This window comes from Lissotriton vulgaris, chromosome 12, assembly GCF_964263255.1.
Source record: "Lissotriton vulgaris chromosome 12, aLisVul1.2, whole genome shotgun sequence".
Taxonomy (NCBI): domain Eukaryota; kingdom Metazoa; phylum Chordata; class Amphibia; order Caudata; family Salamandridae; genus Lissotriton; species Lissotriton vulgaris.
The window spans coordinates 723,019,602-723,031,914 of record NC_141700.1 but is presented as its reverse complement, the minus strand read 5'-3'; the positions used below and the strand labels follow the sequence as shown (position 1 = coordinate 723,031,914).

General features: G+C 46.5%; 1 non-coding gene across 1 annotated transcript; it reads right to left on the bottom strand.

The window, feature by feature from the left end:
• Positions 1–3,306: 3,306 nt before the first annotated feature.
• On the bottom strand, positions 3,307–3,388 carry TRNAS-GCU (transfer RNA serine (anticodon GCU)). Its single transcript has one exon. It is a non-coding gene; the product is annotated as a tRNA-Ser (tRNA).
• Positions 3,389–12,313: the final 8,925 nt, after the last annotated feature.

Here is a 12,313-nt window from a genome sequence, read left to right as displayed (position 1 = left end):
GCCCTTCGGCATCCTCGGCGCGCAACACCAGGCCCTTCTGACTGCTAGCCAGGTGGCCACCTGGCGCTTCAGGTCCACCACGTCGTCTTCCACCCCGTAGATCCGGGTCTCAGCCTCCGTACTGTGGGTCACAGCGTTCCTCAAGTCTTGGCACAATAGTATAACATCGGAGCCCACTGCATCAATCTCTGCGTGTAGCATGTTACGGGACTGGGTGATGGCCGCAATCAACGTCGTATTGTCTGGACCGGGCTCCTGCTGTCCTCCCGCCGCTCCAGCCCCGCCACCCGGACCAGGGAATTTATCTATGGGCCCATGTTTTGTGGCACAACTGTTGCCCTTGTCCCTCGTCATTTCCACCAGTGTCTGGCGCCGCACTGACACAACTCAATTCACCAGCAACTGCACTCTCACGTCCAACGCTGACCGTTCTCTCTAGGAAAGCACCCTCGATCAAGGGCCCGCAATCCACCCAGCGTCCGCCAGCACTGCCGATGTCTCCACCATGCACCCTCCTTGCGCCCGACACACCGCCAAGATGTCGCCAATACCGAGACGGGGCCACTGGACACCGCACAAGCCCCACCTCCCAGCTCCGCTCCTCACCTGCGCATCCCAACTTCTCTACTCCCGGGCACCCTCTGGGTCCACCCCACCAGCAGGGCCTCCTCAGGACCACCACCAGGCCCTGGGTCACTGTCTTAAAGTCTCCCGGCCCAGCGGGCACCAGCCAACCAGAGAGGCCGCTATCCCAAATACCGCAAAAGCCACCAAGCCCCGCCACTCAGCCTCCAATGTCCACCATGGCGGTCGGCGCCAGGCCCAGCCAGCAGAACTTGTGGATACCACCCAGTGCGGCACGATCCCGCCCCCGATCTGCGGGGAGCCACAGAGCCAGGGAAGGGTGTCCTCTGTCCCCCTGAAAAGGTCGCCAACTGTTCAAGGCCCGCGTCCCTTCCCCACCTCCTGATTGCCTTCCGGGCGCACGATAAGGCCCCAAGCCCGCCCCAAGCCGCTCCGCTTTGGCCGCTCCATAGGACCCCCGGGGGGGCGGCCTCCAGATATGACGTGGGCCTTCTATCTCCAAGCCCGCTGCACCAGACACTCACTGGGCGAAGCCGAACCCGGGGCCGCTGGACCACCACAGTCACGGGAAACTCCAAAATCCACCCCGGCTCCCTCGAGGCGCACCAGACCTCGCCACGCATGGTGCTCACCACGTTGCCCAGCGATGAGGGAGGCATTGCGTCCCGCGACGGGCACATCACTGCTTTCCCCGAGGGACCGTGAGGGTGCTGAGGAAAGACCAAGACAGCCACAGTGCAGCGACTCGTGTCAGGCGGCCGAGTTCACTGTCTCGTGCCCTGATCTCCGCTTCTGTCGCCCACTCTCACTCCGACCGCCGGACCCAGCGCAGCCTCTCCCACGGGTTTTCACCTCGCCAGTATCTCCGTCGGAGACCTTCCCTGGGGTCCGATGTGCCCCTTGACCTCCAGCCGCTAGACCCACCAACACGGGGACCGACCATATAGAGTGTCAGCCCCCAATCCGCCTGTCTGGCGCTGCTACCGGGATCGCCAAACTCCAGGCCCGGCTCCACTGCTGCCACAAGGCCGCACCACGCGGGAGACCCCAGCTCCGGCACCCGGGCCAATCAGAGATCACAGAACGCCAGGGAAAGGATGCAGCAGGCCACTGGAAGGTAGATGTCACCCCCTGGGCCACAGAAGTATGGAGGGAGTCAGTATATTTGTAGGATAGTCGTCGGGCTGGACGGAGCACAGCTAAAACACGTCCGCCATGCTGGCCCGTCTCACTGTTGAACACTTTTGTCCCTCTTTCTTTTCCATGATGTTAATCTTCATAGAAACAGAAGAGAGATAACAGTGTCAAATAGATCAGGAGGCACACTTTCATGCCCACCCATGAGCTGCAGTAAAACATTTGTTTTGCTTATGAGTCAGAAAATAAAATAAAAGGTTTGCATGAACATGTGGGAATTTTATTTAAATGATACTCGCACCATCAGTATGTCGTCTTACCGCCTTGATTACTAGAGACATTCTACGCCAGCTCAATTTTGTTACATTCACTTTCAGTTTGTGAATTGTAAGTGGTAGGCAGGATAAGCTCTGTGGCGGTGCAACATATGTGGAAGTTTTGATTCATCATAAGGTAGCACAGAGGGTCAATGTGCCTGCTGCAAAGTACATGTACCATGCACATCACAAAGAGCAAATAATGTAAATAAGTCTACTGCTTTTGCCAGAGCGATCCTATTGTTACTTGCAGTTTTTAAGTTAAAATTCTAATGTAGAACAGTGAGCAATTCACTATAATCAAAGCGCTGCATGAAAACTGCATGGTATGGGTTAGAGCGTTATGATTTTATCCCCAGTCTTTTATTATCCTGATGTTGCAAAATTAGTTAATTGGGGTAGAAATCAATTCTTATTATTAAAGACAACTCCCAACCATGGTGTTAAGTTTTATAGTCTAAGTTTGTGCTTCTCCAGGCCAAGCTTAGCCTACCTGTATGGATGACATGACTCCTATTGTAGTCCTCAGGTTTATGTAACGTTTTCATAAACTGATTTACACATGTATAATTGATTCAGTGGTGTAGCAAGGGGAGAGGAGAGGTGGTCCGCTCCAGGCGGCATGAGTTTTGTCGGTGGCAGCCTCCCCCGCTCTTACCTGCTGTCTCTGGGTGGCAATGCCCTTCACTCTTCAATCGGCCGCTATGGGTGGAAAATGCAGAGACCACCACGGGCGGCCAAAAGGCTAGCTACACCACTGGATTGATTGTCTCTGTGTAAAATGGGTGATGTATAAAGCTCTCACGCCCTACACTGCTATGAGTGGTGCTATAAAATGAACATAATGAATCTGTGAGAAAGTAGTTATGGAGACTTGAGAGGCACTGTTGAAGGGTGGGAGTGAGGGAATCCCTGAGGAGGTGGTCATTGGGGTGCCAACAAATATTGTCGCACAGGGCACCACTAGCGCTAAAGCCAGCCCTGCTTCAGGGTTAATAATTTTATTCACTGGCACCCTGTAAGCAAGCACTCCACCACTTTAGAATGCCTTGTGTGTTAAAATTTAACAGGAGGGCTGTAAAGGTCAGTCAGTGACAGGCTGAAACCATGTATGAGAGCAAATAACACTTTCTGCTGTAATCTGAATGCTAGCCAGGCCTGTGCATTCTGTTGAGTTTTGAAAACCTCACATTTTCCTTCTCATTGGAATGTACAGCAAGTGTATGAGATTTAAATAAACACTTCACAACAAGGTGACAAAAGACATCGACGAAGGTGGGATTTGAACCTACGCGTGCAGAGCACAATGGAGTAGCAGTCCATCGCCTTAACCACTCGGCCACCTCGTCTCGATGTGCTCAACTATTGACAGGCATTTATTTGTCACTTAAAAAGCCCCAGCAGCATTTGATCTCATAATTTCTGAGTAATTATTAAGTTGAGGTAGAACCGGATCCGCTGCAATAAATACACCTGTTTGGGAATATCTCACCCATTGCCTAACAGATCTCACATGAAAAACTTGGTACCTCACATATCTTCCTTACACACCATGCCCTGATCTCAAGCTGCAGGTTTACCTGGGTTTCTTTTTTCAGAGCTCCAGACATTAGGGAACCTTCTTTTGAGGCGTGATCATAGAACAAGGCTCTGAAATGTAGCTGGACCAGTTGTCACTTTACACCTTCCCGCTTGCTTAGCTGTGGCCTGTGTCGCTTCAAAGTATGCTTTGCCAACAATTCATTCACCTTAGGGGGTCCCTTGGAACCAAGGCTTAACCAATAACGTGCACGGTGCCAATGATGTCACTGACCCCATCACTGAGGACAGATGCTTGACCCCATTAATGAGAGGCAGGGAAGTCAATGGAACCAAGGATTAACCAATAACGTGCACGGTGCCAATGATGTCACTGACCACATCACTGAGGACAGATGCTTGACTCCCTTAATGAGAGGCAGGGAAGTCAATGGTCTAAGAAGGGTCGGCTTTAGCGCTGGTAGAGCCCAGTTCGACAGTGTTTGTTGGACCCCCAATTACCACCTCCGCCAAGGATTGCTTCACTACTACCCTTCAAAAGTGCCACTTAAGTCTCCATAACTACTCTCTCTCTCTCATGCGTTTAATTAGTTTTATAGTGCTGCCACCACTCATACCAGTTTAGGGTGTACCAGCACAGAGACAATCAATTATATGTGCTGTTATAAATGGGGGTCTCCAGTTGGCAAAGGTAGGTACCTTTGTCTAAATAGATTCCCTTGCTTCTAGTCAAGGTAAGGGGCTTAGACAGTTTAGATAACCCCTGTTCACCCCCTTGGTAGCTTGCCACGAACAGACACGCATATCCCAAAGGCAATGTGTAAAGTATTTGTACCAACACTCACAGCAACATAGTAAAAAAAACACAAATGGACACCACACCAGTTTAGAAAAATAAAATATCTTTATCTAAACTGAACACGACCAAAACGACAAAAATCCAACATACACAGTTAAAAATATGACCTTCAAAAGGTTTCAAGAACTTGTACCATAGAAAACTATGGATGCATGACTTTTCACCAATGTACTTGTAGATGCTTCAAAGTTCATGAGCCAAACAGCTTCAGCATCGAAAAACAAAGTGATGCGACACTCCAGAGACCTTGGGGAGGCGATGCGACAGTCCCGCTGCACACAGAGGAAAGGTCGCGTCGAATACAGTCTGTACAGGAAGTGATGCGTTGATTCTTCATGGCGGTTCTGGTCCACGGGTGATGTCTCGGAGGAACTTGCCGCACAGGTACGATGTGTGGAAATCCTGGATGCGTCGATGATCGATGCAGCGGCGTTGAGTGGTGCTTGTCCGTCCTCTTCAGCCGCAAATCCCTTCATGTGTCAATTCTCACAGCGGCGACAGGCGCTGCGGCAGTTTCTGCAGCGGCGCAGCAATGCGTGGACATTCTTTTCACGCTGTAGAGATGCATCGGGGAAACAGCTGCAAGAAATGCGTTGCTTTGGTTTCTGTAGTTCTTTGAGTTTCTTCTTTCTTCCAGCTCCCAAACAGCAGCAACCACCTCCAGAGACGCAAAACTGCCACAGGCACCTCAAGGCAGGTCAAAACTCACAACAGAAGAGTTAGGGGTGCTGGGGGTGAAGTATTTGTGTCCCTGAAACTTCTGAACAGGAAGCCAGCCCACTTCAGGCCCTTGGAGATCTCCTTAAAACAGGAGACATAGCACACAGCAAAGTCCTTCTCCTTTCCATGGCAGAAACAGCAACTGCAGGCCAACCCCAGACAAACAGCAAGGGCAGTACTTCTCCTCAGTCTCTCCAGCTCTTCTCCTTGGCAACGGTTCCTCTTGAATTCCAGGAATGATCTAAAGTTCAGGGGTTTTAGATCTAATTCTTAAACTGTAAAATGTCTCTGTTCTCTTTGTGCAAGGGGCTCTGAGCCCATTTGAAACCAGTTCTGGATGGCACTCTGCAAGTGCACAACAACATCCATTGTCAATGTGAGCCTTGGTTTCAGACACACCACAGGGGGCAGAGCCAGCACTGTGGAAGGCAGGCACAGCCCTATTCAGGTACAGGTGCTACTCCTCCCATCACTCCAAATGCAGATCAGGCCTATTCAGCCTAGTGCTGACTCATCCAGACTCCTGGAGCCATTGTACCCAGCCCCTGTCACTCCAAAGCCAGACAGTTAATCTGGAAACAGGCAGAGGCGCACAGGATGGCTGAACAAGAAAATAGCCACTTTCTAAAAGTGGCATTTTCAAGCATACAATTTAAAAAACATCTTTACTAAAAGATGTGTTAATAAATCATGAGTTCGTATATCAAACTCTATTATTCAATTTCATCCAGATGGGAAGATATGCTTGTAAAATGTTACAAAGCATTCCCCATTCTGTTATATGGGGCAAGATAACCTTTCAATAGTGAAACACGAAATTGGCAGTATTTCCCTATCAGGACATGTTACACACAGCAGTACATGTCCCACCTTTCACGATGCCCAGAGGGGTACTTTGGGCCTACCATAAGGGTGTCCAATGTGTAAGAGAAGGGAAGGGTAGGGCCTGACAAGTGGGCACACTTGCCAAGTCAACATGGCAGTTAACAAACTGCGCACAGGCACCGCAGTGGCAGACCTGAAACATCTTTTCAGGGCTACTCATGTCAGTGGCACAATCAGTGCTGCAGGCCCACTAGTAGCATTTGCTTTACCAGCCCTGGCACACTCAGTGCCATTTACTAGGGACCAACTAGTAAAGCAAATATGCCAATCTGGGAGAACCAATCACAATAACAATTTACATAGAGAGCATATGCACTTTAGCGCTGATCAGCAGTGGAAAAGTGCCCAGAGTCCTATAGCCAACAAACACAGGTCAAGAAAAAATAGGAGGAAGAATAAATTAGGGGATAACCCTGCAAAAAGGGCCATTTCCAACATATGTGTAAATCAGTTAATAGGAAATGTAACATAAAACAGAGGACTACAAGGTGTGAGAGTCACAAGTCACCCATACTGATAGGCAGGATAGTTTAAGAGTGCTTGCTCTGAAGAAGAACAAACTAAGAATTTGAAACTTAACACCATAGTTGGAGGGCCTCACTAGTAATCAGAATTGATTTCTATCCAAATGAACACCTTTTCCAACAGTAGGATAATGAAAGACTGGTTAGAAAAATCATAACGCTCTAATCTATACCTTGCAGTTTGCATGCAGCTCTTAGATAACAGTTAATAGCTCATTGTTTTATGTTAGGATTTTAACTTATAAACTGCAAGTAACAAAGGATCTCTAAGACAAAAGAAGTAGCCCACTGACCTATTTACGTTATGTGCACTTTGTGATCTGCATGGTACATGTTCTTTGCAGTAGGCATATTAAACCTCTGCACTACCTTACAATGAGTAAAAAATTTCACTAAAGAAACCACCAATCTCTCTCTAGGAAGAACATTAATCCCCAAAGTTATCTTGACATTGTTATTGTTGCCTGAAAATTGCTGGAGTCCAGGAACCTGGCAGCAGGTACTTTTAAAACCATAATATACTTCAAACATGACGCCCCTATCCGAAGTCAGCGCCCGGTCCTGGGTGTAAGTAGTGCTGGGACAATTTTTAGAGTGGGTGGGGGACTGCTATTAATATTATATCGCTGAAATCATAGTGATTGCGAAAAATCCAAGCGTCACACAAAAAACACAAGAGTAATAAATGTGCCATTCCCATTCAGCAGGAGTGTGGCAAGGGTTCGGTATGCAGCTGGTGGTGCATTTTGGAGCACTGGCAAGGTAGCCCAGAGTCATTTACAGACAGCAACGTCCAGTAATGGTCAGTAAATTTGCATAGCCTTGCAGTTTTATGGGTAAACATATATAGTGCAAAAATGAATATGTGTGGAAATCGAGTCTCAGTGAATATTTATCGCTTGCGCCTCACCAAGTGGAGCGTCTTGATTTCTTTTGATGCTACTAAAATCTTTGTTTCCAATACACTTCAGAATTACAAAAAAAGTGCTTCATTTGTGCTTTCATAATTGCTGATATAATTTTAAATATGTATACAGTTAATTTCCTGATATTTAAATGTTGTTGTGTTTTAGAAAAGTGACATCCTACAGCCTTTCCTTTCACTTCCTGTCCCCCTGCTGGATTGTCACCTGGGTCACTTTAACAAAATTCTCTCACTTCGCAGTCAGAGAAATGAAAGTACTCTCCAGTTTCCAAATAAGGGGCGCTCAATTAGACAGGAGACGCACAAAATATCAACACGTCTTTGTTGCTTATTAACCTTCTGAACTCCAGCATTAGGAGCCTTGCTATTATCAAGGTTTGTCTACTAAGCGATAAAAATCGGCCGAAATGCATGAATATCGCTGAAAAGTCAGCGTTATTCATGCATTACAGAGCTAATGCTCTTAGCCATGTTATCCACCTACCATTGGATAACATGGCTAAGAAATACTCAGGGGCAGGTGTTAGCTTTTGGAGATATTCGCGCTTAGCGCGAATATCTCCAAAAGTTGGTAATAGGAGATAGCGATATTATCGACTGCTCCAGTCGCTAACATCTTGGCACGCCCACTTTGCATGTCATTAGTGATAAATATCAGTGACATGCAAAGCGGGCCCAAGATGGTCGCTATCTCCTACTAGCTGTCGCTAACTGGTGTTAGCGACAGCTAGGTAATAGGGAGATAATTTTATCTCTGCTTTCTTGGCTTTTCAAGCCAAAAAAGCGGAGATAAACCCCCTTGATAATATGCCCCCGAGATCTCACTATCAAGTCACTGAAAAGCTGTGATGTCACCGGCCCTGTCACTGATGCATTGATGTCACTGAAAAGAGAAGGGTATCCTACCATTGAGAGCCAGCGTCCCTCACCTGTCTCTATGAAGCAGTGGCGTCACCGCCAGTGAGAGAAAAATATGTCACTAAACCAGTCTCTGAAATGCAGTGATGTGTTCGAAAGGCACTGCCGTTCCTAGACCTAAGAAACAGAGACCTTGAGCTCACTCGCTGCAGGTTAAAGGTGCCACTGATCTCAACAATGAGAGGCAGTGATATTACAGTGACTGAAATGCAATGCTGCCACTCTCCCTGTCACTGAGAGGGAGTGATCTTTCCAAACAGCAATTGTGTGAATCTATCAATGTGAATCACCAAAGTAATTAATAAACATTAACACAGCTGGTTTGAAACTGGTAGGCATTGATACCACTGCCTGTCAATGTTTAAAAAAACGTTTTGATATAGATAGATGTAGTGGCAGCAGGCAGGAAACAGGGGTGGTGAGGCGGGGCTGAATAAAACAAACAAAAATAAAACACTTACCTCTTCGACCCGCAGCAACTCTCCTCCGCTTCCCTTATGACGAGTCTCATAACGGAAGCAGCAAGCACAAAGGGTCTTCTAAGCCAATCACAACACTGCTGTGATTGGTCTAAGCGCCAAGTTTTCGTGTATGTTCCCCACCAGGCTGTGCATCATATAGAACCCTTTTCCGCCCGGTCGACATGTCGACCGGGCGGAAAAGCGGCGGACGGTCTTTCTGTCCGCCGCGGACCACCCAGCCATTATAATATGGCGGGGGTTCATTTCTGCACGGATGGCAGGCGGATCGCCCCTACCAGGCCGGCGGTGGCTACCGCCGGTCTGGCGGGGGCGATCCAACCGCCATCCTAATGAGGCCCATAATGTTTAACTTTGGGGAGATGCCTGGCGTTATTGGGTCATGGTGGGTTGGGTGATTTGTTTTTTTGAAACAATACTTTCAAATTCCCAGGTGGCTGGGCTCATACTAACTGCACTGTTTTTTCTTCAGCTGTGAAACTTGGATAAAGGCCAGTCTATATTTCCTCTTTAATTAGACTAAAGTCTCAAGTGTTTCAAAGTTAGCTGAGGGCCCTTTCCCATAGTATTAAAATGTCAGAGTGCCTGCTACTATATGCATTCCAAGACCTTGGAAAGTAAGTGCAGTAATTGTATTTGTGGATTCATCTTGGTCCCAGAGGTGAGAGGGCCATCTGTTTCTTTTGTCACTACATTTAACCCTCCTGCTTTCCCATGTATAAACATAATAATGATTATCCTTTTAATATGTAGCCCTGACTAGACATGGAGTTTATCTTTTGTAATGACTTTTGACAAACAGCTCCAAGAATAAACCTTGGATGCTTTCCCATGCTACAGTTGTAAAATAAAGTGAACAAATGGATAACATTATGTAAGAAACTGGGTATTACTTTGTGAGGAGTAGGTGATCATTTCAATTAACCCCTTCCCTACTGCCGTCGGCCGTTGGCCGTCGCGAGCACTACCTCGCTGGTGCTGCGAACGGCCGACGCGGCCCCGCCCACTCCGAAGAACCGCCTCACTGCCACAAAATAACGGCCGCGGCTAAGGTGTTAATAACCACAATCAGTGTTAGGGATTCGCGAAAGTTACAAACTTAACCTGAGCTCAAACCATAGTAGCTATTGCCCAGAGCAGACAGGCATAACTTCGAGGTGATGTGTAAGTATTTAAACAGTATCAAAACAGTTATTAGGTCAAAATACCACACAATAAAAATCCCAAACCAATTCTATAAAAATAGAGAATATTTTAATAAACAAAAGGGAACTAAAATGACAAAATCCTTTAAGGGAAAGCGGGGACATTGATTTTTAAAGATTAACCTTAAAAATTGTACCAAAAAGATTCAGGTGCCAACCGCGGTCAAATGGTCATGGTAGACCAGGATGTAGGTCTGATTTTAGGATGACCATGATCGAATGTGGATCGGCTACAGAACCAGGTTTGATATATGGTCAGAAGTTTTACTATTGGAATTAGTTTCTGAAATGCAACTCTAAAATATTCAGTGGGGAAAGGCAAAGGCTGTGGCCGACAAGAGCTTCATGAGGCCAGATAGCTATTGAACAAGGTCGCAGTAAAGCAATTGACTTTTGGGAGAAATTTGAATTTTGCGCCCAAGGAAGGTCCCTTACTTGCCAGATACTTTTGGTGTCTGCAACGGGTGAAGTTTCTATGTTCGGGCTCAGCCACTTTTTTTGGAGCTTGGATTCTTCCAGGGTCAAGGCTGTAGGCTGTAGTCGAGGTTGGATACCTCCTCTGTAAGGTCCCAGTGAGCCTGATTTTCTGGTGCCAATAAGCTCTCAGGGGGAACACCTGAAGCTTGCGCCCAGGGTCTATAGACTTTCGTCAGATCTGCTTCGCATGTCGGGCCCGTACCTCCAGAAGTCTATTATCTCCTTAGATTGAGATGATAAACATATTTGCTGGCCCACACGTTAACACAGTCCTCAGCACCCCATTTATTGTCCACCTACCTTCTATTGCTCTTACTCCTGATGAACATGCACCACAATATACATAGGTTTTATGCTGGCTGTGATGCAATTGCTGGCTACTTTCCTCCTGCTGTCTTTGTAGGCTTTTTGAAATGTACACCCTTAGCAAATGAAAGATTCTTAGCTCTCCATCTTCAATCATTCCCCAATATTTCCACTCTCACCCTTTATAAATGTTCCCGATTTCAAATATTGAACATTTCACCCATTCTAAAAGAGAAAAGAAAAATGTAAGAGGTTGGCCTCTCCTTCCCTTCTGGCTCCATCTCCCTACCCACCAAGATCAAGAAGAAAAAGTTAGAGGTGTTGGAATCCTTTAATTCCAGCTCTGGTCAAGTTGAATTCCTTAGCATGGCAGGTTCTTGCAGCCAGTGTGTGTTGCTCTAGAGCCATTACAAAATTGTCAAGGGATAAGCAACTGCACTCATTTCCCCAATCTTCCTTCCTCAGTAAATCTGGAAGGGTGAGCACTGAGCCACTTTAAACATGTCACATAGCTTAGGAAGTATTTTGCTAAGCAATGGCTTGTAGCTGGAGCCCCTTCTTATTGTTCTGTTGATAGGAAATAAGATCTCAGATAACTTTGTCCTCTTCCTAAGAGGAGGATGAACAAGAACTCTTGAATATCTGGGGTCACCTGTCATGGCATTCCTTTGTGGACTTTTTGTAATAATTGGGGTCCTGGCACCTGGAAGCAGTGCACTCCAGAGTTGAGTGCCTGCAAAATAATTAATCTTCCTCTGTGTTCATTTTAATTGCATTTGTTTCTAGAACAGTTAAGCTAAACTTCAATATTATTCTCTGTACATAAAGAAGCCAGTGAAGGTATTTGAGGACCCATGAAATGTGGCCCAGTTTCTTAAGGTTGAAGCATACCCTGACTGATTGATTTTGTAGACTCTGTCGATGTAAGATGTCTTCCTTGCGGTCTGTTGCAGAAGCAGTATTTCAATAGTTAATACCAGAGCCCTGGTAAGTTGACTGCAGTGGCCTGGAGTAGTGTGAGAATATTTCTATGAAGCATGACGTAGAAATCGGTGTTTTCAACTACTATGGAGATTTGATGGTTATAATAAGAAAAATGTTTATCCAACCATATAGTAAGGTTCTGTACGGCCTGATGAGATAGTGGAACTTCTAAATAGTTCAACCAGAAAAAGAACAGTTTGCTGTCTGCTGAGCTTCTGACTTTCGGTACTTTAATTCAAGTATACATTAAGTAATATTTAGGGGTGGGTGTCACCCACATAATTTGCTGTGGTGTGATTACATGAAATGACAGCAAAATTACAGGAGTTAATGCAGAATTATGTGAGAAACATTTAGGCATTTATGCACGGTTGAATCCACAATGGACCAGAGAATGTGTTCTGCTGAAATAAAATGGAGCTCAATGCAACAGAACACGAAAAGCAGCACCCG